This window comes from Balaenoptera acutorostrata, chromosome 11, assembly GCF_949987535.1.
Source record: "Balaenoptera acutorostrata chromosome 11, mBalAcu1.1, whole genome shotgun sequence".
In the NCBI taxonomy this organism is placed as follows: Eukaryota; Metazoa; Chordata; class Mammalia; order Artiodactyla; family Balaenopteridae; genus Balaenoptera; species Balaenoptera acutorostrata.
The window spans coordinates 13,098,365-13,125,464 of NC_080074.1; the positions used below are offsets into that span (position 1 = coordinate 13,098,365).

The 27,100-nt window shown below is 43.8% G+C and overlaps 1 long non-coding RNA gene across 1 annotated transcript in view; it reads left to right on the forward strand.

Annotated features, from left to right (window-relative positions):
• The window catches only part of LOC130709220 (uncharacterized), a 61,034-nt gene extending 40,490 nt beyond the window's left edge, over positions 1–20,544 (forward strand). The window contains exons 2-3 of the long non-coding RNA XR_009009717.1: positions 17,113–17,292; positions 18,169–20,544. This is a non-coding gene — a long non-coding RNA (uncharacterized LOC130709220). The remainder of the gene's footprint in view (positions 1–17,112; positions 17,293–18,168) is intronic.
• Positions 20,545–27,100: the final 6,556 nt, after the last annotated feature.

Consider the following 27,100-nt stretch of genomic DNA (forward strand, 5'->3'; position numbering starts at 1 on the left):
GCTGTCCAGTTTTCCCAGCACCACTTATTGAAGAGGCTGTCTTTTCTCCATTGTATATTCTTGCCTCCTTTATCAAAAATAAGGTGACCATGTGTACATGGGTTTATCTCTGGGCTTTCTATCCTGTTCCATTGATCTATATTTCTGTTTTTGTGCCAGTACCATACTGTCTTGATTACTGTAGCTTTGTAGTATAGTCTGAAGTCAGGGAACCTGATTCCTCCAGCTCCGTTTTTCTTTCTCAAGATTGCTTTGGCTATTCAGGGTCTTTTGTGTTTCCATACAAATTGTGAAATTTTTTGTTCTAGTTCTGTGAAAAATGCCATTGGTAGTTTGATAGGGATTGCATTGAATCTATAGATTGCTTTGGGTAGTATAGTCATTTTCACAATGTTGATTCTTCTAATCCAAGAACATGGTATATCTCTCTATCTCTTTGTATCATCTTTAATTTCTTTCATCAGTGTCTTATAGTTTTCTGCATACAGGTCTTTTGTCTCCTTAGGTAGGTTTATTCCTAGGTATTTTATTCTTTTTGTTGCAATGGTAAATGGGAGTGTTTCCTTACTTTCTCCTTCAGATTTTTCATCATTAGTATATAGGAATGCAAGAGATTTCTGTGCATTAATTTTGTATCCTGCTACTCTATCAAATTCATTGATTAGCTCTAGTACTTTTCTGGTAGCATCTTTAGGATTCTCTATGTATAGTATCATGTCATCTGCAAACAGTGACAGCTTTACTTCTTCTTTTCCGATTTGGATTCCTTTTATTTCTTTTTCTTCTCTGATTGCTGTGGTTAAAACTTCCAAAACTATGTTGAAAAATAGTGGTGAGAGTGGGCAACCTTGTCTTGTTCCTGATCTTAGAGGAAATGGTTTCAGCTTTTCACCATTGAGAACGATGTTGGCTATGGGTTTGTCATATATGGCCTTTATTATGTTGAGGTAGGTTCCCTCTATGACTACTTTTTGGAGAGTTTTTATCATAAATCGGTGTTGAATTTTATCAAAAGCTTTTTCTGCATCTATTGAGGTGATCATATGGTTTTTCTCCTTCAATTTGTTAATATGGTGTATCACATTGATTGATTTGCATATACTGAAGAATTCTTGCATTCCTGGGATAAACCTCACTTGATCATGGTGTATGATCCTTTTAATGCGTTGTTGGATTCTGTTTGCTAGTATTTTGTTGAGGATTTTTGCATCTAAGTTCAACAGTGATATTGGCCTGTAGTTTTCTTTTTTTGTGACACCTTTGTCTGGTTTTGGTAACAGGGTGATCGTGGCCTCATAGAATGAGTTTGGGAGTGTTCCTCCCTCTGCTATATTTTGAGAGTTTAAGAAAGACAGGTGTTAGCTCTTCTCTAAACGTTTGATAGAATTCACCTGTGAAGTCATCTGGTCCTGGGTTTTTGTTTGTTGGAAGATTTTTAATCACAGTCTCAATTTCAGTGCTTGTGATTGGTCTGTTTATATTTTCTATTTCTTCCTGGTTCAGTCTCGGAAGGTTGTGCTTCTCTAAGAATTTGTCCATTTCTTCCACGTTGTCCATTTTATTGGCATATAGTTGCTTGTAGTAATCTCTCATGATCCTTTGTATTTCTGCAGTGTCAGTTGTTACTTCTTTTTCATTTCTAACCCTGATGATTTGAGTCTTCTCCCTTTTTTTCTTGATGAATCTGGCTAATGGTTTATCAATTTTGCTTATCTTCTCAAAGAACAAGCTTTTAGTTTTATTGATCTTTGCTATTGTTTCCTTCATTTCTTTTTCATTTATTTCTGATCTGATCTTTAAGATTTCTTTCCTTTTGCTAACTTTGGGGTTTTTTTGGTTGTTGTTCTTGTTTCTCACATTGCTTTAGGTGTAAGGTTAGGTTGTTTATTTGAGATTTTTCTTGTTTTTTGAGGTAGGATTGTATTGCTATAAACGTCCCTCTTAGAACTGCTTTTGCTGCATCCCATAGATTTTAGGTCATCATGTTTTCATTGTCATTTGTTTCTAGGTATTTTTTGATTTCCTCTTTGATTTCTTCAGTGATCTCTTGGTTATTTAGTAGCATATTGTTTAGCCTCCATATGTTCTTATTTTTTCCAAACAGTTTTACAGTTTTTTCCCCATAATTGATATCTAGTCTCATGGGGTTGTGGATGGAAAAGATACTTGATATGATTTCAATTTTCTTAAATTTACCATGGCTTGATTTGTGACCCAAGATATGATCTGTCCTGGAGAATGTTCCATGAGCACTTGGGAAGAAAGTGTATTCTGTTGTTTTTGGATGGAATGTCCTATAAGTATCAATAAAATCCATGGTCTAATGTGTCATTTAAAGCTTTTGTTTTCTTATTTATTTTCATTTTGGATGATCTGTCCATTGGTGAAACTGGGATGTTAAAGTCCCCTACTATGATTGTGTTACTGTCGATTTCCCCTTTTATGGCTGTTAGCATTTGCCTTATGTATTGAGGTGCTCCTATGTTTGGTACATAAATATTTATAATTATTATATCTTCTTCTTGGATTGATCCCTTGATCATTATGTAGTGTCCTTCTTTGTCTCTTGTAATAGTCTTTATTTTAAAGTGTGTTTTGTCTAATATGAGAATTGTTACTGCAGCTTTCTTTTGATTTCTATTTGCATGGAATATCTTTTTCCTTCCCCTCACTTTCAGTCTTTATATGTCCCTAGGTCTGAAATGGGTCTCTTGTAGACAGCATATATATGGGTCTTGTTTTTATATCCATTCAGCCAGTGTATGTCTTTTGGTTGGAGCATTTAATCCATTCATATCTAAGGTAAGTATTGATATGTATGTTCCTATTACCATTTTCTTAATTGTTTTGGGTTTGTTTTTGTAGGTCTTTTCTTTCTCTTGTGTTTCCTGCCTAGAGAAGTTCCTTTGGCATTTGTTGTAAAGCTGGTTTGGTGGTGCTGAATTCTCTTAACTTTTGCTTATCTGTAAAGGCTTTAATTTCTCCATCAAATCTGAATGAGATCCTTGCTGGGTAGAGTAATCTTGGTTGTAGGTTTTTCCCTTTCATCACTTTAAATATCTCCTGCCTCTCCCTTCTGGCTTGCAGCGTTTCTGCTGAAAGATCACCTATTAACCTTATGGGGATTCCCTTGTTTGTTATTTGTTGCTTTTCCCTTGCTGCTTTTAATATTTTTTCTTTGAATTTAATTTTTGATAGTTTGATTAATATGTGTGTTGGTGTGTTTCTCCTTGCATTTATCATGTATAGGACTGTGTGTGCTTCCTGGACTTGACTGACTATTTCCTTTCCCATGTTAGGAAAATTTTCAACTATAATCTCTACAAATATTTTCTCAGACCCTTTCTTTTTCTCTTCTTCTTCTTGGACCCTTATAATTCGAATGTTGGTGTGTTTAATATTGTCCCAGAGGTCTCTGAGTCTGTCCTCAATTCTTTTCATTCATTTTTCTTTATTCTGCTCTGCAGGAGTTAGTTCCACTATTTTGTCTTCCAGGTCACTTATCGATTCTTCTGCCTCAGTTATTCTGCTATTGATTCCTTCTAGAGAATTTTAAATTTAATTTATTGTGTTGTTCATCATTGTTTGTTTGCTCTTTAGTTCTTCTCAGTCCTTGTTAAATGTTTCTTGTATTTTCTCCATTCTGTTTCCAAGATTTTGGATCATCTTTACTATCATTATTCTGAACTCTTTTTCAGGTAGACTGCCTATTTCCTCTTCATTTGTTTGGTCTGGTGGGTTTTTATCTCACTCCTTCATCTGCTGCATATTTCTCTGTCTTCTCATTTTGTTTAACTTACTGTGTTTGGGGTCTCCTTTCTGTAGGCTGCAGGTTCGTAGTTCTGCTTGATTTTGGTGCCTGCATCCAGTGGGTGAGGTTGGTTCGGTGGCTTTTGTAGGCTTCCTGGTGGAACGGACTGGTGTCTGTGTTCTGGTGGGTGGGGCTGGATCTTGTCTTTCTGGTGGGCAGGGCCGTGTCCGGTGGTGTGTTTTGGGGTGTCTGTGACCTGATTCTGATTTTAGGCAGCCTCTCTGCTAATGGGGGTGGTTGTGTTCCTGTCTTGCTAGTTGTTTGTCATGGGGTGTACAACACTGTAGCTTGCTGCCTGTTGGGTGGAGTTGGGTCTTAGTGTTGAGATGGAGATCTCTGGGAGAGCCCTTGCTGATTGATATTACATGGCGCTGGGAGGTCTCTGGTGGTTCAATGTCCTGGATTCGGCTCTCCCACCTCGGAGGCTCAGGCCTGACACAGGCTGGGGCACCAAGACCCTGCCAGCCACACGGCTCAGAAGAAAAGGAAGAAAAAAAAGGAAAAATAATAAAATTAAAACAAAAAAAAGAGAGAGCAATCAAACCAACAAACAAATCCACCAATGATAACAAGCACTAAAAACTAAACTAAGATAAACATAAAAATCAGAAACAAATCAGTCGCAGAAAGCAAACCCCGAGTCCACAGTTGCTCCCAAAGTCCACCCCCTCAATTTTGGGAACATTCATTGTCTATTCAGTTATTCCACAGATGCAGGGTTCATCAAGTTGATTGTGGGGATTTAATCCACTGCTTCTGAGGCTGCACGGAGAAATTTCCCTTTCTTTTGTGTGTTTGCACAGCTCCTGGGGTTCAGCTCTGGTTTTGGCCCCACCTCTGCAAGTAGGTCGCCCTCAGGCATCTCTTCCCTGCCCAGATGGGAGTGGGTTAAAACAGCGGTTGATTAGGGCTGTCTTGCTCACTCAGGCTGGGGAGAGGGAGGGTATGGTAGTCATAATAGGAATGTGGGGCGAGCCTGCGGCAGCAGAGGCCAGCACAACATTGCAACAGCATGAAGTGTGCCGTATGTTCTCCCAGGGAAGTTGTCCCTGGATCTTGGGACCCTGGCAGTGGCGGGCTGCACAGGCTCCCAGGGTGTGGGGTTGTGGGCAGTGACCTGTGCTTGCACACAGGATTCTTGGTGGCAGCAGCAGTAGCGTTAGGGTCTCCTGCCCATCTCTGGGGTCCGAGCTGATAGCCACGGCTCATGCCCATCTCTGGAGCTCTCTTAGGCAGTGCTCTGCCTTCTGTGGGCACATGGGGAAGGAATCCCTTCTCCACGTGCACCCCGAAACAATGGTCTCTTGCCTCTTAGTCAGGTCCAGACTTTTTCCCGGGCTCCCTCCCCGCTAGCTGTGGCTCACTAGCCCCCTTCAGGCTGTGTTCACGCAGCCAACCCCAGTCCTCTCCCTGGGATCCGACAGAAGCCCTAGCCTCAGGTCCCAGCCCCCGCCTGCCCTGGCGGGTGAGCAGACAAGCCTCTCGGGCTGGTGAGTGCTGCTCTGCACCGATCCTCTGTGCGGGAACCTCTCCGCTTTGCCCTCCGCACCCCTGTGGCTGCGCTCTCCTCCGTGGCTCCAAAGCTTCCCCCCTCTGCCACCCGCAGTCTCCGCCCGCGAAGGGGCTTCCTAGTGTGTGGACACCTTTCCTCCTTCACAGCTCCCTCTCGCTGGTGCAGGTCCCGTCCCTATTCTCTTGTCTCTGTTTTTCCTTTTTTCTTTTACCCTACCCAGGTACGTGGGGAGTTTCTTGTCTTTTGGGAAGCCTGAGGTCTTCTGCCGGCATTCAGTAGGTGTTCTGTAGGAGTTGTTCCACATGTAGATGTATTTTTGATGTATTTGTGGGGAGGAAGGTGATCTCTATGTCTTTCTCCTCTGCCTCTTGAAGGTCTCCCTATTCCCTTCCTCCCATTCTGAGCACCCAGGGATTCTAAGGACTGGATGTTGAGCACTTCAGTCTAAGAGGATGTCCCAGGGATCATCTCCCTAGAAGACAAAGGCAGCTAAAATTAAAAAAAAATGACTTTATTTCTTAATTCTGTCACTCAGTCACTTCCTCATTTGCCCGTTTACTGAACACACACTCATGAGACATGTAGTAGATTCTACTTCCATCATTCAGTTTTCTCACCTGCAACATGGGATCCTATTAGAATCCAACTCTCTGGGCTGTTGTAAGGATTCAGTTAAATGATGTACATAAAACTCTTAGCATAGAGCCTGGAAATAGAGTGTGTGCATACCAAATGGTGGTTATTATTAGGTGTAGTATGTATGAGGTTCTGTGATGGGCATTGGAGCTACAGAGAGATCAGGCCACCTCTGCTCTAGGAAAGGTCTCATTGAACAGCAAAAATGATAAAGTATTCATAGAATCATGTTCCAGCTCTGAAGGGAGTACAGAAGAGGGAGTGACTAATGCAATGGGGTGCAGAGCAGTTTTCAGAGAAGGGGGGGTATTTCAGTGGGGTTTTGAAGGACGGATAAGAATTCACCATGTAAAGGGAGGGAAGGCTTTTCCTGAAGAGGGATCAGCATGTATGAAAACACAAAGGTCCATAAGAAATCTCTCTTGCTTCTTGCCCTCTCTCTGGAACCCAGCACAGCTGAGCTTTGAATTTCATACCTCATCACGATGTTGATCATATGATGTTGGCTGGGCTCCTGCCAGGCCTGACCTCCCTGGTGCACCCATAAGGCTGCCCCCACAATCTCAAGACCTGTCAAAAATAGAACCCTTGTACTTGTTCTGAAATTTGATCTGGAAAAGGATGCCTGGCAATGGGGATGAGGAATCTGGGGGGTCTGAAGAGGGGGATTGCTTCCCAATAGTCTGTGATTGAGTAAGGGACAGAGGCAATATGGGCACTCAGATAGGGCTTGTTCTAAAGTCATAGGACTCCTAGGACTTACTCCTGGTGCCCCCCCCTACTCCCCAGCCCCTCATTCCTCCTGCTAGGGACCCTTGCCTTCATTCATTCTTTAATCACATTCTAGGTGTCAGAGATTTCTATAGGTGCTTGACACATGAGCCAGACAAAGTCCTGGTCCCTATGCAGCTTACATTCTAATAGGGATGTCAGAGAGCAGGCAAGTCCCTACCCCCATGGAGCTATTTTGAGTGGAGGTGACAGATAATGAGCAAGTCGGCCATGTCAGGGCTAAGCTCCATGAAGGAGATAAACATGGAGTGATAGCAAAGGAGGGACCACTCTGGTCATCAGGGAAGCCCTGTTCAAGCACATGACCTTGATCAGATCTGCAGGATGGGGCAGGGAAGCACCTTCTGGCCAAGCTGGTACCTCTGGGTAGAGCAGCCTTGGGCTGTGCATCTTAGGAAACAGGCTCTGCACACAGGATACAGGAGACCCTCTGTCCCTGACTTAGTGACTTGGATTATCTTTAGTGCCTTCTTGTCCCAGCCTGCGTGGCTCTCTGGGATCTTGTCTACTATGTCACCTTCTTCAGTGTCCAGGGACCGTTCGTGGGTCACTGTTCCTGGGAAGCTTTCTTTGACCCCTGTCTCTCCACCAGGCAGAGTTTGGCCCTTCTCCACCCTCAGAGGACCTTTCCCAAACACAGCTATCCCATTACACCCACGTGATGCGGGATGCTTGCTTGCTGGTCTCCCGGCCAGTCTGTGAGCACGTTGAGGGCAGAAACGGTGCTGGGTTCACCCCTGTTGCCTGGTACTTAGTCAGACACACAGGAGATGCCTGACAAATATCTGTTGCTGGAAGCATAAGTTATTTAGCTCCCTGAGGGCAGCAGCCCCGTCTTCTAACCCCGAATCCCTCCATTGTCCCTCCACCACTGCCCGCACAGTGCCTGGTGCAAACCAAGCCCCAATAAATGCTTGTGGAATAAATGATTATTTTCATTACTCTATCAGTCACCACAGGCTTCCTTTAAATAGCACATATTCTGGTGTATTTAAATGTTCATTTATAAATAATTAAACATGTCACCAGGAAGTTTGGAGAGAAGAGACATACAGGGTAAGGAGGGGCTGGCAGAAAAAGTTTACATGGCAAGATTAGCAGGAATAGTGGAGAGGAAAGGATGACAGACCTGGGCTTGATGTCCTGGGCACCAGCCCCTAACTAGCTTCATGACTCCAAGCTCTCACAGCTGTCTGCAGACGGAGATCATCTTTTTGATTTAACTGTATCTCAGGGTGCTTGCAGGATCAGACGTACTCACCAGTCTCCTAGGACTGGGGATACAAGAGTGCATGGGGTAGACGAGCTGTCTTTCAGGGGCTTATCATCAAATAAGTTAATTGTGGTAGATTTCACCCCGGCGGCTCCCCACGTGACCATGCTTCCTAGTGTTCATGCCCTGTGTAGTCTGTGTCGCTGTGACTTGTTTAGGCCAATGGGCCATCAGCGAGCATAATCGAGTAAAAGGATGGACACATACATGCAAGCTGGGGTTTCTCCTCTCAGACCCTCGCTCTGGGAAGGCAGCCATTGCGCTGTGAAAGAAACTTGGTTAGACTAGTGGGTGATGAGAGGCCACGTGGACAGAGCCCTGGAGGATAAGGGCGATGAGAGTGACACTCAGCTCAGCATCGCTCCCAGCTAAGCTCCTACTGAATACAGAGAGACCTCAGCTCCTCCACGTAAAGCAGAAGAACCGCCCAGTGGAACTCAGTTGACCACAGAATTGCAGAAACAATAAATCATGGTGGTTTTAAGCACAAAGTTACTATTGAGAATAAATATACATGAAAAAGCTTTATTACTGTGCTATTGCTGGCTCTAAAATTCATTTCTAGAGGAAGCTACAGGGCTCGGGAGAGCTGAATAAATGTAAGCTTGTGGGAAGATGTAACATTAACAGCTTTCATTCATTTTATTTATTTTTAATTTTTAAAAAATTGAAGTATAGTTGATTTACAATGTTGTGTTAGTTTCAGGTATATAGCAAAGTGATTCAGTTATACATACATATCTATTCTTTTTCAGATTCTTTTCCATCATAGGTTATCACAAGATACTGAATATAGTTCCCTGTGCTACACAGTAGGTCCTTGTTGTTTATCTATTTTATATATAGTAGTGTGTATCTGTTAATCCCAAACTCCTTATTTATCCTCCTCCCCCATTTCCCCTTTGGTAACCATAAGTTTGTTTTCTATGTCTGTGAGTCTATATCTGTTTTGTAAATAAGTTCATTTGTATCATTATTTTTAGATTCCACATATAAGTGATACCATATGATATTTGTCTTTGTCTGACTTACTTCAAATAGTATGATAATCTCTAGGTCCATCTATGTTGCTGCAAATGGCATTATTTCTTTTTTTTTTTTTTGTGGCCCAGCAATATTCCGCTGTATATGTACCACATCTTCTTTATCCATTCATCTGTCGATGGACATTTAGGTTGCTTACATGTCTTGGCTATTGTAGATAGTTCTGCTATGAACATTGGGGTACCATTTTTTTTTAAAGCTTATAATGTATGACAAAACTCACTAATGATAACAACAATAATAATTATTTATTGAAATTTTTCTATGCACCAGGCACTGTGCTAAGTGACTTACATGGATCACCTCCCTTAATCCTAAAAATAACTCCACGAGGTAGCACTGTACTGACACACATTTTTTTACACATAAAGAAACTGAGGCACAGAGAGGTTGAATAGCTTGCCAGGTCTTGTGCAGCTAGTAGGTGATGCTGGGGTTCAAGCACTGGCAGTCTCACTCTAGCCCCTTGCACCTCAAAAGTTTGGTCCACAGACCAGCATCATCAACATCACCTGGGAGCACGTTAGAAATGCAGGGTCTCACCCTCACCCCAGAGCTATTATGTCAGCATCTGCTTTTTAACAAGCTCCCCAGATGATTCTGTGCACATGAAAGTTAGAGCTGATCTGGACTAGGCTGGAGCTTATGTTTGGCATGAACGACTTCCTAGGTGAAGTTTTGTGCTCATTAAATTTTGACAGCCACAGGTCCTGGGGAGTAGCCTTGCTTCCAAAGGGCGCAAACCAATTCTCTCAACCCTGAAGTAAGCCAAGTGAGGCTTTCAGGTAAGAATGCATGTGACATAATGAAAATAATATATCTTTCAGTGCTTGGAGGACTTGGATTTGCAGCTAGCTCTGCCACCTGTTGGCCGTGGTAATGAGCAAGTCACTTCTCACCACCTCAACTTCCTCATCTGTAAAATGGGCATGGTGACACCAAAGGAATCCTCACCTTCACCCTCCCTTATTTGGTCCATTCAAGAAAACAGCTGTTCTTGTGTTTTGGCTATAAAGTTTGTCATTAACTTCCTTAAAGTATGAACCATTTAGAATACTTAGTACACGACCTGGTCACTTGGTCATGGCCGCTCCCTTATGTGTGAAATGAGAGTATTAGCTGCTATCATCTCGAATGAACCTTGATGGCTTCAAGATAGATTCTGGTGATTTCCGCTTGTGTGTGTGTGTGTGTGTGCATGTGTATCTGTGTCTATGTCTGTGGGTGTTGGGCAAGGAAAGGAGGTGAGGGCTTCTGGACACTCTATAAACTCTCTTCTCAGTTTCCAGAGATGAAGTTTTTCCCCTTCCCGACTTTTTCCTCAGGGTAGGTGGCTTAACCCAGAGATGATTTCCAAGCCAACTAGGAATTCTTAGTTGTTGGAAATGGTTTGGACCATTTTCTTCTTTGATTTCCTGACGGCTGGGAATGCAGTTTTAGGAAACAGAAGTAAAGGTACTTTAAAAGCTGAAAAGTCGTAAACTCCAAGCCTGGGTGATAAATTAATAGGGGAGATGCTTTGGAGACCAAGGTGGGAATATGCTCTGGTCCCCTCAAATCCTAGCGGGAGACTCCTGCTTACACCACACACATAGAAGGTAGGGCATGTGGTGTCACTCTGGCCCTGGCTGGCCTTTGTCCAGTAGACGGATGCTCACCTCCCATCTTTAGGGTGAGCCCGGGGTGGGGGGAGGCGGTGGAGGAGACAGCCAGCTGGCGCCTGGGGATTAGAATGTCTGGCTCTTGCACCTGCACCGAGGAAGGAACTTGCCTTCCTGGCCAGCAGTGCAGACCCGCACTCAGAGACGTGGGTTTTCAGCTCCAGCACCACGCCTGCATTCTTCAAGATCCTTTAGGCCTAGTTTTTTCTCTCCTCTCAGTAGCAGCTTCCTTTTAGGCATGGCTATTAAGACCTCTGTGAAACAGCCTGGGCTTTGCGTGGCATGAGTTTAATGGGAAGAGACTGCGACCAGCATTTAATCCTGGGCATCCAAGGATGTGAGTGACGGTTGGTTTTGTGCACTAAGCTGCTTAATGAGCACGTCTCCTGGAAGACCTGGGAACTGCTGGGAGGTGCCTGATCACGATTAGGAGGGCGGCTGGGGTGCTTTGCTGTTTCAGACTCGACTGTGCACAAGGCCCATTCAAGTGCTCTGTGTACCGTACACTGTTCAGTTCTCGCCCCAGTCATTCAAAACGGATGTGATGACTGTTGTATTGCAGATGAGGGAACAGCCTTAGAGAGATCAAATGACTTGCTCAATGTCACACAACTAACAAGTGATGAAGTGAGGACTGGAAGGTCTGCCTGACTCTCTTCTTGCAAATCTGGTCACTGGGACTTCAGGGTCATCAACACATAGAATCTGAGCATGGAAGGGCCCTTGGAGTTCATTTAGTCCACATGTCCATCCTTACCAGGGGCCAGGCAACGTCCACAGACATAATTCTGGTGTGACGGGGAGCTTACTACCTCACCAGGCAGCTGGCTCCTTTGTTTCACAGCTTAACTCTGACAAGTTCTTTCTGTTGGGCTGAATCTCATTCCCCGGGCCTTCCTCCTAGCACCCTAGTTCTGCTCCTGGGGCCTCCTCCCTACACAGCTTTTCAGAGACTGAGGCCTCACTGCCTCTGCTCCCTGGCCTTCTCCTGGCACCCTAGCCTTGTTCTTTAACTCCCCACCTGCTCTGTTATAGATGAAAGAGCCACCTGATGTTGTTCCTGCCCACAAAGGGCTGATTCATCCGAAGGGCTGCGCTGAACCCCAGGGTTGAAGGAAGCATTTCTTTTTTTTAAAATTTATTTTATTTTTTAAACACCTTTATTGGAGTATAATTGCTTTACAATGGTGTGTTAGTTTCTGCTGTATAACAAAGTGAATCAGTTATACATATACATATATCCCCATATCTCTTCCCTCTTGCGTCTCCCTCCCACCCTCCCTATCCCACCCCTCTAGGTGGTCACAAAGCACTGAGCTGATCTCCCTGTGCTGTGCGGCTGCTTCCCACTAGCTATCTATTTTACGTTTAGTAGTGTATATATGTCCATGGAACCAGAGTCTGCTTGGCAGGGAAACTCTGTGTTTAAACAGCAAAATTCTCATTTATTCCGCCTGCCTAATGGTGTACACACAGCTAGCCAGTGGCAGAGGGGGACTTGGAACCAGGCGGGTTTGATGCTGAGGCTTGCTCACCTTCCCCCTGTCGCCAGCCAGGACACCTGCAGCAAAGTCCCAGCCTCTCTGGATGGCCCAGGAACAGGACACCGCTGCTGGGTCAGTGCCCACTATGGAGGAGCTTCTGGGCAGAGCCCTCCTGGAGAATGCCAGCTATGTGCTCCTTAGATTCCTAGACAGACTACTCAACACAAAGAATCCTTTCTTTTTCTTTTCTTTTTGGCCGCACCGCGCAGCATGTGGGATCTTAATTCCAGGACCAGGGATTGAACCCACGCCCCCTGCAGTGGAAGCGCGGGAGTCTTAACCACTGGACCACCAAGGAAGTCCCACAAAGAATCCTTTCTGATGGGCCCTTGAGAATGTGTCTGGTGGAATTTTATGCTGACAGAGGGCAGGGTGGAGTGAGGGACACTCCAGAGAGTTAATAAGCTGCTGTGTAAAAGTGGGCAAGGCCCCACCCTAGGGTCAGGGTGGGGAGGATTTGCTTCCTCCTCTGCAGAAAGGGGGCTTTGTGCCAGATCTGCGGCTTTCTAGTGGCTGCCTGCCTTGCTGAGACCCCAGACCTGGAGACCGCTGTTCATTTGGTCTGGGCAGAGGTGTGGACACTGGTATTTTTTTAGAAGCTCCTCGGAGGATTTCAGTGGGCAGCCAGGCTTACGAACCAGTGGGCTGGATAATAGTAATCTCTTTTCTGGACTTGTCAAAAGATTGGGAGTTTACCCAGTTTCACAAATGTTGTCTCATTTGATTATCACAAGGAGAGGTGGGGAGGATAGGGATTCTGGGCTCCACTTGGGAGATGAAGACATCGGTGTTCAGAGGGTTTAGGTGACTTGCCCAGGGCCGCAGAGGATATACAGCAGAACTGAAATTCAAAATTAGAAATTCTGATCCCAAATCCTGGGCTCTTTTCATAACCTCTTGCAGCTCTAGCAGTTGTGTACCATCCCCTGCCAAATCAACTGGCATTCTCCAGGACAAGCCTTCTACTGTTCAATAATAATAATAATAATAATAATAATAATAATAATGACAATAATAATAATTTATAGTTTACTAGGCACCCATAATTCATTGGGTCCTCCATGGGCTTGTTTCTTATAATTCTCCCAGCAACCCTGCCAGGTGGGTATGTTACCCTTGGATTCACAGATTAGGAACTTGAGGAACAGAGAGGTTTAGAAATTTGCCCCAGGTCACACAGCTGGTTCATGGCCGAGCTAGAATCTGAACCTTGGTTTGTCTCCTTGGCAAAGTTCATGCTCCCTCCCCTGCACCACATGGCCTTTCTTCTGAAGCCTGGCAGGATTCAAGCCTTTCTGCTGTCTGCCCACAGATCCTCTCGCCTTGGAAACGACCGTCAGTCGCTCCTGGGTATTGATGGCTTTCTGCCTTCCCTGCCAAGGCTCGGCTGAGCCCCGTGGCTGAGATTCAATTACACAATAGAAAAGACAAACAAATTAAAAGAGGAGCAGGGTTCTGTAAACAGCTTCTTTAATGACTGAGGACCAAGCCTGCCTCTCTCCTTTGGCGCAAGCATCTGCTGGCATCTTGGTTGCCTGGGTTTTCTCACAGACACCAGCAGCGTGTTAAGTCAGCGCGGACGGGCAGGCGTGGCTCATGGTGAGTGGACGGTCCTTAGGGTAATGCACACACTGCTCTAGGAGGACCCTTAGGGTAGGTGTTGGAATCCAGAGATTCCAAGGACTTGGTGACATATCAGACTCCCTCTCTGGGGGAGTTTGTTAGAAATACAGATTCCGGAGCCTCACCAGAGATGCGGGTTTCAGGGTGGGGCGGCGGGGAGAATGGGCCCAGGGATCTGCATTCTAAACCGACCTCCCCAAGGTGATGCCGATTCAGCTTGTCCTCAACCATGTGGTTGGGAACCCCAAGCTCTTCCTGACTTAGATAAAAGCTCAAAGTGGGGAGTGACTTGCCCAGAGTAACAAGGCAAGTTCGCAGGAAAGCTGCACTCCTCGCCCAGGGCTCCCATGATGACCTCCTCCTACCTTATTTTGGGAATTTAGTCTGTGATGTCAGAGATCCAGGGACATTAGTTTGCTAGGGATGCTGTAGCAAAGTGCCACAAACAGGGTGGCTTCAAATAGCAGACGTTTATTCTCTCGGTTCCGGAGGCTAGAGGTCTGAAACCAAGGTGTCAGCATGGCCCTGCTCCTTCTGAAGCCCCTTGTGGGGGGGAAATCCTTCCTGCCTCTTCCAGCTTCTGTGGTGGCTGGAAATCCTCGGTGTTCCTTGGCTTGCAGCTGCCTTGCTCCGATCTCTGCCTCTGTCATCACGGGACCTCTTCCCTGTGTGTCTGTGCCCAATTTTCCTCTTCTTATAAAGCCACTAATCACTGGATTTAGGGTGCACCCTGATCCAGTAAGACCTCATCTTAACCAATCGTATCTGTAAAGAACTTTATTTCCAATAAGGTCATATTCTGGGGTTCTGGGTAGACATGACTTTGGTGGGGCGGACGGTGGGGACACTATTCAACCCACAACACCAATTAATATACTCATTCACCCCCAACTCTCCAAATAGCAGGACTCTTCCCAACCTTCAGGTCTCAGGGAAAAAGCCACCTCCCCAGAGAAGCCCTCCCGGACTACTCCACCTACACTGAGGGCCTCTGGCCCAATTATTCTTCATCACAGCCTGCTATATGCTTACTTCACAGCAATGTTGCCATTACCTGTCTACACCCTCAGACCTGAAACTCCTTGAGAACCAGAACTGTGTCAGTTCTGTTCTCCAGGTGCCAACGTAGCCCTTCTCATGTACCCAATGAATGCTCGAAGGAAGGAAGGAGGAAATATTCACCAGGCTCTGGTCCAGCCCTGCCTCTACCCGCTGTGTGACCTCGGGAAGTCTCTGAGCAGCCTGGCACCTTAGTAGCCTCATCTGTAAGAGTGGGAATCTCTCTAAAGACCCATCATTTCGAGAGGGGTTTGCCACTGTTTCCATCTTCATGACAGATTTCCCCCCCTCACCCCGCCCCGTGTTCAAAAGCCCCTCCTAGTAGGTTTCCTGTCCTCCCAGCCTTCCCCTCGCGGCCTCTGTAACTTCATTTTCCATTCAACTAATTTGGATGATTTTGCTTTTCTCAGCATTTATAAACACTCTCCTTTTCTCTCCCACCTCCCCTCCTCACCCCCCAACCAGTGTTTTCCCTCCCTCCCATCTCTGCTGTTATGAAAGGAGGGTCAGGTGCTTGCAGTACCCAGTGAGTCTAATTACCCAGGAAAGTAATTAACATTTCTGATAGAAACTGCCACTGCTCATTTTCACTGGGACCACAGAAAAGCAATAAGGTAAAAGAGTTTTGTAATTAAAGACTCCTTACTGTGGGCTCCCCATTCTATTCTGCAACTAATAAGTCTTGTGCTGCGGAATGAATATACTGAGTTTCATGGAGACAGAGAGGGCTCTGCTGGAAATCCTCTTACTGTTTTTTTTTCCTGTCCTCCTGCTCAATTTCCCCCTACCTGTGGGACTCCATCTTCTGGCTTCACGCTCCTCTCTTAGAAAAAGGCTCATTTCCAAAGCAAACACTGAACAACCCCAAAAAACTCTTGGCCGTGACCTCAAGGATGACTCAGGATAGCTTGGAGATGTGAGGCTAAATAAACTGGCTAAAGATTTGGGAGGGAGTGCAGGAGGGGGTGGGCAAGAGCTGTTGGGGAAGCCATTTGGGGTCCGGGGTGAGGTGAACAGGATGGGGTGAGGTGTGGAGTTTCATTTCTCCTAGCTTTGTTGTATAATCTGGGCCAGTCACTTACATTTCATCCTGACTTAACTGGGTCAGGAGACTGGTGTTTAAAGATAAACTATAATAATTCTTGTGGCTTAGTTTTATTGAGCACTTGCTATGTGTCAGACTTTTGTGCATCTCACGTATTAACTCATTTAATTCCTTAGCAACCTTATGAGTTTAAGTATATGCATATACCCATTTTCTGTATGAGGAGACTGAGGCATGGAAATGTTAGGTGACTTGCTCAAGATCATGCAGTCAGTAATCGGGAGAGCTGGATTCCAACCCCGGTCCTCTATCTCCTGGATTTACTTGTTTGTTACCAGCAAGGGGTGCTGCTAAGGGTTACATATCTCTGACCTGTGTCTCTAAAGGTGTTGGGTAAGAGCCAAGGTGAGATTTCTAGTTGCTCAGGCTGATTTCTGAGAAGCCAGGTCAAAAGAGATGTAGATGCTGGTCTGAGAGTATGAGGTGCTATTCTGGAAACCCACAGGGCGACAGTAGTGGGATGTAGAACAAAGGAAACAGGCTCTGAGGCCAGGGAGGACCTGGGTTCAAATCTTTGTTCTGTCACTTACTAGCTGTGCTACTTTGGGCAAATTAATTTACTTTTCTTAGCCTCAGTTTTTCTCACCTACAGGATGGGAAACCTTATAAAGTTGTTGTGATCATTACGTGCGATAATCTTGATAAATGCCTGGCCCATAGAAGGTGTTCATTAAATTGCAACCCTGTTCTCCATCTTTATGTCTCCTCCTCTTCCTCATTTAATATCCATTCATTTGGGAAATAATTGTTGCCTGTTCACTGTGGGGTAAGACCTAATTTAGGCCTGGAGAAAAGAGTGGTGAAAAAGTCCAGGTCTTTGCCTCCTTGGAGCTTACATATATCAAGGACAAAAGTTAATAAATAAGAAAATAACTATTAGGTACTATAACGTCAGGTAGAAAGAATTTTCCCCCAGGTGAACCGCAGAGATGGGGGTGTTTGACTAGTTTATTTCTAAGATGCCATTTAGTTGTTCTACGTTGATGTCTTTGAACACTGGCAACTGAAAGCCTTAATGGAGGTCGTCTTACCTGTGAACACTGTGCTTCAGGTTCTAGGGCCCTGGAAAAAGGAAGGAAGGGGAAGAAAGGATGAGAAAAGGAAGAGATTGAGGCAAGGACCCCACTGAAGACAAAAAGCAAGAAAACGAACAAAGAGAGGACAAGGGGCAGAGAAAGAATGAGACCAGAAGGAGCAATGAAGCCAAGAGCTTGAAAGACAGGAAGTGAGGGTGAGTGGCACAGGGGCTGCTGAAGGGAAGGGGAAATAAAATTCATGTCTCAGCAAAGCAGCGGGCATCCAGTGGTATGAACGTGGCCTCTGGAGTCAGGCAGCAAACCTGCTTGATGTGGGCAGGTTTGCTAACGTCTCTAAGCTTTAGCTTTCTCATCTGTAAAAGTGACATCATATAATGTATCAGTTATTGATGGCTGTGTAACAAATTACCCCCAACCGTAGCAGTTTAAAACAGCAAACATTTACAATTTCACAGTCTCTGTGGGTTGGGGATCTGGGTCCTCAGACTCAGGGTTTCTCAGGAGGTTGTCATTGAGGTGTCAGCTGAGGTTGCAGCCATCTCAAGACCACACTGAGGGAGAATTCACACATTGTCTGACTCAATTTTTTGTTGGTGGGATTCGGTTTCTCATGCGTTGTTGGATCCACAGCCTCAGTTTCCACTGGCTGTTGGGTGGAGGCCTCCCTCAGTTCCTTCCCATGTGGGCTTCTTCACAGGGCAGCTCACAACTGGGCAGTTGCTTCCATCGGAGTGAGCCAGTGAGAGCAAGAAAGGGTGAGCAGGATGGAAGTCGTGGTCTTTCTGTAACCTAATCTCACAAGTCACATCCTGTTATCTCTCCATTAGAAGTGAATAACCAGGTCTGGCCCACACTCTGGGGATGGGATTACATAAGGCCATAAATACCAGGAAGCAGACTCCATTGGGAGCCATCCTACCATACATAACCTGCCAAGACTTTGAAGATTCAATGTGAAGATTCAGCAAAAATTTTAGCCTATTGCCTAACACATCGTAAATGTCTGAGGCAGTTCTTATTGTTATTATTATTATGGTTTGACAAATGTTCATTACTATGCTCTTCTACAGATGATAATGGAGAAGGAAAATGCATATGAGTGGACAGAAAAGGGTCGTGTATCAGTTACCTCTTGCCACAATAATGCTGTGTAACACACAATCCCCAGACCACAGTGGCATTCTACAATGAACATTAATTTTTGCTCATGAGCCTATGGATTGATTTGGGGGATCTGCAGATCTGGTGGGGCTCACTTCCAAGTCTGTGGTCAAGTATAGGCCAGCAAGGTGGCTTTGCTAATGTTGCTGGTCTCTCTCACCGTCTGGGGCCTCCCAGGGACAACTCAGCTGACTTGTCTCTGCTCCATGTGGCCCCTCATTCTGCTTCAGGCTAGCCCGGCCTTGTCCTTAGGGAGCCCGTTCCAAACACAGTTCCAAGAGAGCAAGTGGAAATCCATGAGGCCTCTTGAAACCTCCGCTCAAGACTGGCACCCTATCACTTCCACCATTTCTATTGGCTAAAGGAGATTGCAAGTCCGGCCCAGATTCAGAGGGTAGGGAAATAGACTCCATCTCTCAGTGGGAGGAGCTGCAAAGCCACGTTGCAAGGGGCACAGTTATGGAGAAGGGAAGAATTGGGGCTATGTTTGCAATCAATCAACCACAGATCAGAAACTAGAGAGATCTGGAATTGAAATGTTACACTTTCTAAAACATTTGGGTAATTCTGAGAGATTGGGTCCTGTCACTGAGTTTTGGACTTTTTATGAAGTTGTGTTGACATTGTATAATATTGGGTGGGCCAAAATGTTTGTTCGTTTTTTTCCCGTAAGATGGCTCTAGTAGCACTTAGTTGTCTTTAACTTCGTTTAAAACAATTTTGTTAGTTTGTATGCGACAGCTGTCATATCAGTGTGCATTTAAGAAAAGACATCAAAATTGGTGAATTTTTGTGTAGCCATTTTAACATTGAAGATGGAAGAAAAAAGAGCAACATTTTTGGCATATTATGCTTTATTATTTCAAGAAAGGTAAAAATGCACCTGAAATGCACAAAAAGATTTGTGCAGTGTATGGAGGAGGTTCTGTGGCTGATCAAATGTGTCAAAAGTGGTTTTCGAAGTTTCATGCTGGAGATTTTCCGCTGGACGTTGCTCCATGGTCGGGTAGACCAGTTGAAGTTGATAGCGATCAAATCGAAACAATAATTGAGAACCATCAACGTTATACCACGCAGGAGATAGCTGACATACTCAAAATATCCAAATCAAGCGTTGAAAATCATTTGCACCAGCTTGGTTATGTGAATCGCTTTGATGTTTGGTTCCACATAAGTTAAGCGAAAAAAACCTTCTTGACCATATCTTTGCATGCAATTCTTTACTGAAACAGAATGAAAATGTTCCGTTTTTATAACAAATTGTGACGGGCGATGAAAAGTGGATACTGTACAATAATGTGGAACGGAAGAGATCGTGGGGCAAGCGAAATGAACCACCACCAACCACACCAAAGGCTGGTCTTCATCCAAAGAATGGGATGTTGTATATACAGTGGGATTGGAAGGGAGTCCTCTATTATGAGCTCCTTCCAGAAAACAAAACGATTAATTCCAAGTACTGCTCCCAATGAGACCAACTGAAAGCAGCACTCGATGAAAAGCGTCCAGAATTAGTCACCAGAAAACACATAATCTTCCATCAGGATGACGCAAGGCTGCATGTTTCTTTGATGACCAGGCAAAAACTGTTACAGCTTGTCTGGGAAGTTCTGATTCGTCCGCTGTATTCACCAGACATTGCACCTTCGGATTTCCATTTATTTTTGTCTTTACAAAATTCTCTTAATGGAAGAAATTTCAATTCCCTGGAAGACTGTAAAAGGCACCTGGAACAGTTCTTTGCTCAAAAAGATAAAAAAGTTTTGGGAAGATGGAATTATGAAGTTGCCTGATAAATGGCAGAAGGTAGTGGAACAAAAGGACGAATGTGCTGTTCAATAAAGTTCTTGGTGAAAATGAAAAATGTGTCTTTATTTTTACTTAAAAATCCAAAGACACTTTTTGGCCTACCCAATACTAACAGTGCTATTTTAAAAACATTTGTTCATTCATTCATTCACTCATCAAAGATCTGGAGCCTGTGTTGGCATGGTTGGCTTTTGGGTCCTATGGTTTCTGTTGCAATTACTCAACAGTAGTTGAAAGCAGGTCTAGATGATATGGAAATGAATGGGTGTGACTGTATTCCAGTAAAACTTTATGGACACTGAAATCTGAATGTCGTATGTTGTTCAAGTGTCATGAAATATTAAAATTTTTTTCTTCAATTATTTAAAGTGGTAAAAACCATTCTTAGCTTGTGGGTTGTAAAACTCAGGTGGTGAGCCGAATTTGGCCTCTGGTCTGTAACCTTGGTCTAGAGTCCCTCCTGAAGGCCTGCCACACTGTAGACTGTCAGACATCTTTTAGTTTTTTTTTTTTTTTTTGATGTGGACCATTTTTAAAGTCTTTATTGAATTTGTTACAATATTGCTTCTGTTTTATGATTTGGTTTTTTGGCCGCGAGGCATGTGGGATCTTAGCTCCCTGACCAGCGATCGAACCTGCACCCCCTACACTGGAAGGTGAAGTCTTAACCACTGGACCGCCAGGGAAGTCCCAGACATCTTGTAAAGACCCCTCCTCAGTGTGTCATCTCCTCTTCTCCTCTCTGCAAGCCTGTCTCCCTGATGCAACAGAAAGATTAACAGCCAGGGGGATTGGTTCTATTGCCTCTGGAGATGCGTAAGGAGGAGGTAAGCCTGGGGAAACATCACCATGGCTATTGGCAGGACTCAATACATAAGTTGCAGGACCCAGTGCAAAATACAAATGCAGGGTTTTTGTTCAAAAATTAAGAATTTCAAAACAGCAATGGCGGATCATGAAACCAAACACAGTTCTCATGTGACTGCACAGGTCACAAACCCGCCTGGCCATTTCTGGCTGTTGGCTTTGAGCTTGTTTTCTTGTATGTTAAAAAAAACTTGAGATATTACCTCATGCCTGTCAGAATGGCTATTATCAAAAAGGCAAGCAAGAATAAGTCCTGGCGAGGAGGTGGAGAAAAGGGAAAACTTATGCACATTGGTGGGAATGTAAACTGGTGCAGCCATTGTGGAAAACAAACCAAACAAACACGTAGATACAGAGAACAGCATAGTGGTTACCTGAGGGGAAGGGGGATGCAGAGAGTGAACTGGGTAAAGGGGGTCAACTGTACGGTGACAGATGGAAATTAAATATTTGGTGGTGAGCACGCTGTATACAAAAATCAAAATATAGTTTTGCACACATGAAACATATAATGTTATAAACCAACATTACCTCACTAAAAGATAAATCTAAAAAATTAAAAAAAAAAAAACTAGTTAATAAGTCTTCCTCCCAGAGTTATTTTAAGGATTTAAGCGAACTAATAAATGCCAACCTTTCTAGTGTGTTTCCTGTCACATAGTAGGTGAACAAGAAAAGTTTCAGGACACGTCCTGGCATTCTGTTTTACCACGATGCTTCTATTGCTGGTAATTTTAATGCCACCAGCATCAACACAGTGGCAGGTTTGGGCAAAGCAGAAGCCCAATGAAGATTTGCACTTCCATTTTTAGCAATTTTCCCGAAGGCTAAGACATCTGTTTGGATAGCTGGTACCAAATGAGATGTTAGGGATTTGGGCTCAACTCAGAATAATTTGGAAACAGCACACCTGGTCTTCCATTTGTATTTCTGTCTTTTTTTTGTTCGGTCTTATGATTTATATCTTACAAATCTCTCTGTGTATTTTTTTCTTCCCCTCCTTCTGTTGCTGTTTGACCAGATAATGGAAGGGTAGTGTAGACACTTACCCCTTTCAGGAAAACCGTTCCCCTCCCGCAGGCCGGAACAGGTGTTATAGAAATTCCTGGGTGACTGCTTTTCAAACAGAACTGAATCCTTTCTGCCAATGGCTTCCATCAAAGTCACTCGTTGGAGCAGTGACTTTTTGTGTGGGAGTAGGAGCTATTTCCTTGTATTTAAGTAAAAGTGGACAGAAATAACTCATTTACTAATATGTTTGATTGTAATTGACAGGTTTATTTCAAATATTTGCTAAGTAACTTAATATTCATTCTAAAAGAGCTAAGGTGAGAATTTTTGACTTACAGAGAATGCATTTCCCAGGTGAATCTCAGAAGGTTGATCTTGGAGAACGTTCTGTACTTAATTTTTATAGGATCTACGCGTGCTTGACAGTCCTATAATAAGGGGTGGCATGCGTCAATCCATCTCATGAAAAGGCAGAGAGGGTAACTTCCAAAGTGCTCACTACTTTGAGCCCTAAACTCAAAGAATAATCGGTGTTATTTCCTCAGCATTTATTATGTTCCATGTGCTTTATATGCATGGAATAATTTACATAACCACCTAATTTAACTCTCACATGTGACCTATGGTCAAAATAGTACTATCATTACTTTTGACAGGTGAGGAAGATAGAGATTTGTCTAACACATGGTGAATTGAGATGGGAATACAGGTTGGCCAAGTTTTTTTTTTTTTTTTTTTTTTAATTGAGGTGAAATTCACATAATGTAAACTTAGCCTTTTTAGAGCGAACATTTCAGTGACATATAATGCATTCACAATGTTGTGCGATCACAATCTCCTTCTAGTTCCAAAACATTTTTGTCAACCCCTCCCACCAGCTCTCGGCAACCACGAATCTATGTTCTGTCTCTGTGGATTTAGGCTGGTCAGTTTTTAATTATAACATGACACTAATAGCTAAGATTTATTTAGTGCTTACTCTATGCTGGGCATTGTGCTAGGAACTTTGCATATGTGAATTCTTTTCATCCTCTCTACCCTGTGCAGAAGGTACTGTTATTACCTATGATTTTAAAAATTATCCCTAATTTACAGATAAGAAAATGGAGGCACAGAGAGGTCCAGAGAGTCATCCAAGGTTACACAGCAATCAAGGGCCAGACCCTGGATTGGAACCCTGACAGTCTGTCTCCAGACTCCACCTCTCAACCAATAATATGCACTCCCTTTTTGTCCTCTCATCCCTTTCACTAGGGTGGGTAGCATTCCCAGCAAATCCACAGCCTGTGCATTGTAGCCCATACACACAGCACAATTCAGTGCTGTAGCCCTTGGTGTCCGGGTAGGCTGCCTCATTCTCTGATTTTAACCTGAATCTTAGCTCCAGCTGTAAGGCAATATGCTAAGAGCTATGATGGAGGGATGTACAAAGGCTTGTGGAAGCCCAGAGAGGGGAGAGATTTGTTCTCCCAGGGGAGAACCTTACATATCAGAGAAAAACAAAGATCTTATAAAGTCAGGTTGGATTTTAATGGTGGGTGAGAGCCATGCAAATTGCCTTGGTTCTGCCACTGCTAGCTGTGTGACCTTGGGCTGTTTGCTTTACCTTTCTGAACCTTTGTTTCCTCATCTTTAACATCAGGGCATTTTGACCTGCAAACATATCAAGTTCCTGGCATACCCTAAGACTGCATTAAATGTTCTTAATAGATATTTTGATGTCCTAATTAAGACCTATTCTCAGGAACAGAGCTGAGAAACTTCTTCATCTTAACGTATAAATAACAACAACAACAATTAATAGTAATCTTTATCTATTAGATTTATAATCTTATGATGTGCTGGGCACTGTTTTAAGCGCTTCACCTGTATTTTGTTTAATGACTGGGAATAGACTGCTTTTTTAAACCAGGTTTTTTTAAAAAAAACAAACAAAAACAAAAACAGCTGAGTCACTGTTCACAAACCAACGCTCTGTGGGGAAACCTAGTCTCGTGATTTGACCTGTGAAAAATAAAACAAAAATAGGAAGGCTTCATAGTCACCTAGGTCAGGGACACCCTGCATACTGTATCCCTGTGGTATCCAACTTCGCAGCACCCTGGGATCACCAAAGGGATCATTTCTGTATATCTATGCTTGACCCCAGCTCCAGACATTCTGGCTTAAGTGGTTTGGTTGCACTTGGGCATATGGATGTTTTAAAGCTCCTGGGTGGGGACTTCTGTTCTCTCCCTGTCTTGAGTCTTCAGTGTGCTCAGTGGTACATCAAAGCTTTGAAGAGTTCACCAAGTTTAAAAAAAATTTTTTTATTGGAGTGTCGTTGATTTACAATGTTGTGTTAGTTTCAGGTGTACAGCAAAGTAGGTCATTACAGAGTATTGAGAAGAGTTCCCTGTGATATACAGCAGGTCCTTATTAGTTATCTATTTTATATATAGTAGTGTGCATATGTCAATCCCAATCTCCCAATTTATCCCTTTTAAAATTTGTATTTCCTAATCATAGTTCTGTTGGAACTCAATCAGATAATAATTTGGAAAGCCCTCTCTCTTTCCATCCCTTTCTTCCTTCTCTGTAAAAAATTATGATCTATTTAAAAGATACGTGATGCTCCCGCCTTGCCCCTTTACCTTTTGGACCTCATCTCCTGCCTCCCCCTCTGCCCTGGGACCCCGCCAGGCACTCTCCCACTCTGAGCTTTTGCACCTGCCATTCTGCTTTCCCTCTTCCATGGCTCACTCGCTTCTCCCTGCCCTTTTTGACTCTTAGGTCTCCTTTTCATCCAGGTCCTTTCCAGCTTCCTGCTTTATTACCTCTCCCCCCTTTTCCAGACACCTCTACTTCCTATTGCCCTTCCTTGCTTTACTTTTTTCTCCATAGTATTATCAGCATCTAACAATTTAATATATCTCACTCATGTATTTGTTGTCTGCCCATTTCACTAATGCCAGTTCCAGATGATCGAGGCTTTGGTCTCATTCACAGCTGTGTCCCCAGCACCTAGAACAGTGCCTGGTATACAGCAGGTGTGCAATAAATACTCGTAAAATGAATGAATGAAAAGTATTGAGAATCAAATTACAAACAGCTGTGTATCCAGCACCCAGTTTAATGAGTGTTGGCATTTTGCCTTATTTCCCTCAGTTCTTTCTTCTCTATAGAAATAAAATGCTCTAGATACTGTTGGAGGCCCCCGGTCCCTGTCCCCTTCCTACCATCCAAGAGGTGACCCTACTCTGATTTTGCTGTGTAGTTTTCAGGGCCATGATTTTATATTTTTATATGTGTATCCAGGATTGTTCTGGGGTTTTAAAATTGTATATGAACTGAATACCTAATCTTCTACAATTTGCTTTTTTATATCAACATTATATTTTATTCATGATGATACATGCAAATTTAATTCACTCACTTTAAGATTGGTGGAGAATTCCATTTGCATTGTATGATTATACCATAATTGATTTACTTTTCCCCCTTTAAATGGATATCTAGGTAGTTTCTAATTTTTTGCTATTATCAGCAATGCCGCAGTGAACCCACTTGGGCACATCTTTTGTGCACATGTGTGAGAGATTCTTTTTTTTTAGATTTGGGATGTCGGATGGCTGGGTCTTAGGGTATGTGCATCTTCAAATTTACCAGGTGTTACTATATTTCTCACCAAAGTGGTTGCACCGGTTTATGGTCCTCCCTGTAATGATTTTTGCCTACCTGGTAGGGGGTGAGTTGATACAACTGCTTGTTGTTTACCTCTCCCTGGCTTCTGGTGAGGCTGACCTCCTTGTCAAACGTCTATTGGCCATTCAGGTGAACTCATCTGTGAGTTGTCTTTTGATGGCCTTCATCCATTATTGTTCTGAGTTGTTTGTCTTTTTGTTATTGACTTGTAGAAATTCTTTTTATATTCTGGACACTAGTCTTTTGTCAGTCACATGCTTTGCAAACATCTCCCAGTCTAAAGCATTTTAACTTTGATTATACTGGCTTTGTTGTACAGACTGTATACATTTTAATGTCAGAGCATTTTCTATTACACAAAATGAAGGGGATGAGTGGTAGAATTTCAGGCATCAGTTTGTCAGGTGATGGGGGGAGGAAAATGCAATGTCTGAGGCTGGGACCTTTACTGCAGCCCCCATTACACTACTATAAGATCTCTTTGACTCCCAAACCCTAATGTTTGTGAGGACAGGGCTGCTTCTCACAGTGGGTCCCAGACTATTTCTTTGTCTGAAAGGCAACCTGCAGTACTGTACCCCATGGAAGCCAGCAATCTCAGCAGCTGCCTTTGCTGCAAAACCACTGTACCAATTGCCAAGCCTGCACTTGGCTGACTTGCAGAAATGGACCATTTTTCCTTTTTGATATGTTTGTGTGATAGTAGGAAACAGCAAGAGAGAGAGATGGAAACAAAACAGACCCAAGTTTGTACTGGGTTGTACAAGGTTGTACAACAAACACGGTCCTTTCCCACCACTTCTGAAGATTCAGACAGGCCAGCCAGATGAAGACCTGTGAATACGTCCACACACGGCAGGGACCCTCTTCCATGGCAGGCAGACCCCGGTTCAGATACCTCCTTTAGAACCTAGAACCCTGATGATTTGGGGTACCATATCTTATCATTTAGTTTTTCCTGTGTACCAGGTTACCCCCAAACTTAGTGACTTAGTGACAGAGCGTGATGCAACAGGCCAGCCCCGTTACTCTGCTGGGAAGGAAGTCGAGGGATGAGCCAGTCCTGGGCATTGAGACAACTGGCTTCTCACCCTGATTCTGCTACAAGGTGGTCATGTGACCTCCAGTGAGTCTACAGCCTCTTTGACTTCATCTTCCTCATTTTTCAAATGAGGCCTTCAGGCTGCATGAGGTGTCTTCGAGCTCCTATGGTTTCAAGAACATTCTGCCATACTGACCATCATTTACAATTCAACTGCCCGAGCAGGAGGCAGTACAGTCAATGCCATTCTTATTCCTCCTCAAGTTCAGCTCGTGAGTATCAACAAGAACCCAGAGAAACACCCTAATAGATAAATGATAATAATTGTGATTATTGACAATGTGATTGATACTTTGCTATGTGCTTTGCAGTTATTAATCCAAAATCTCCCTACTACCTGGTGAGGGATGTATTCATCCTAAGATTTG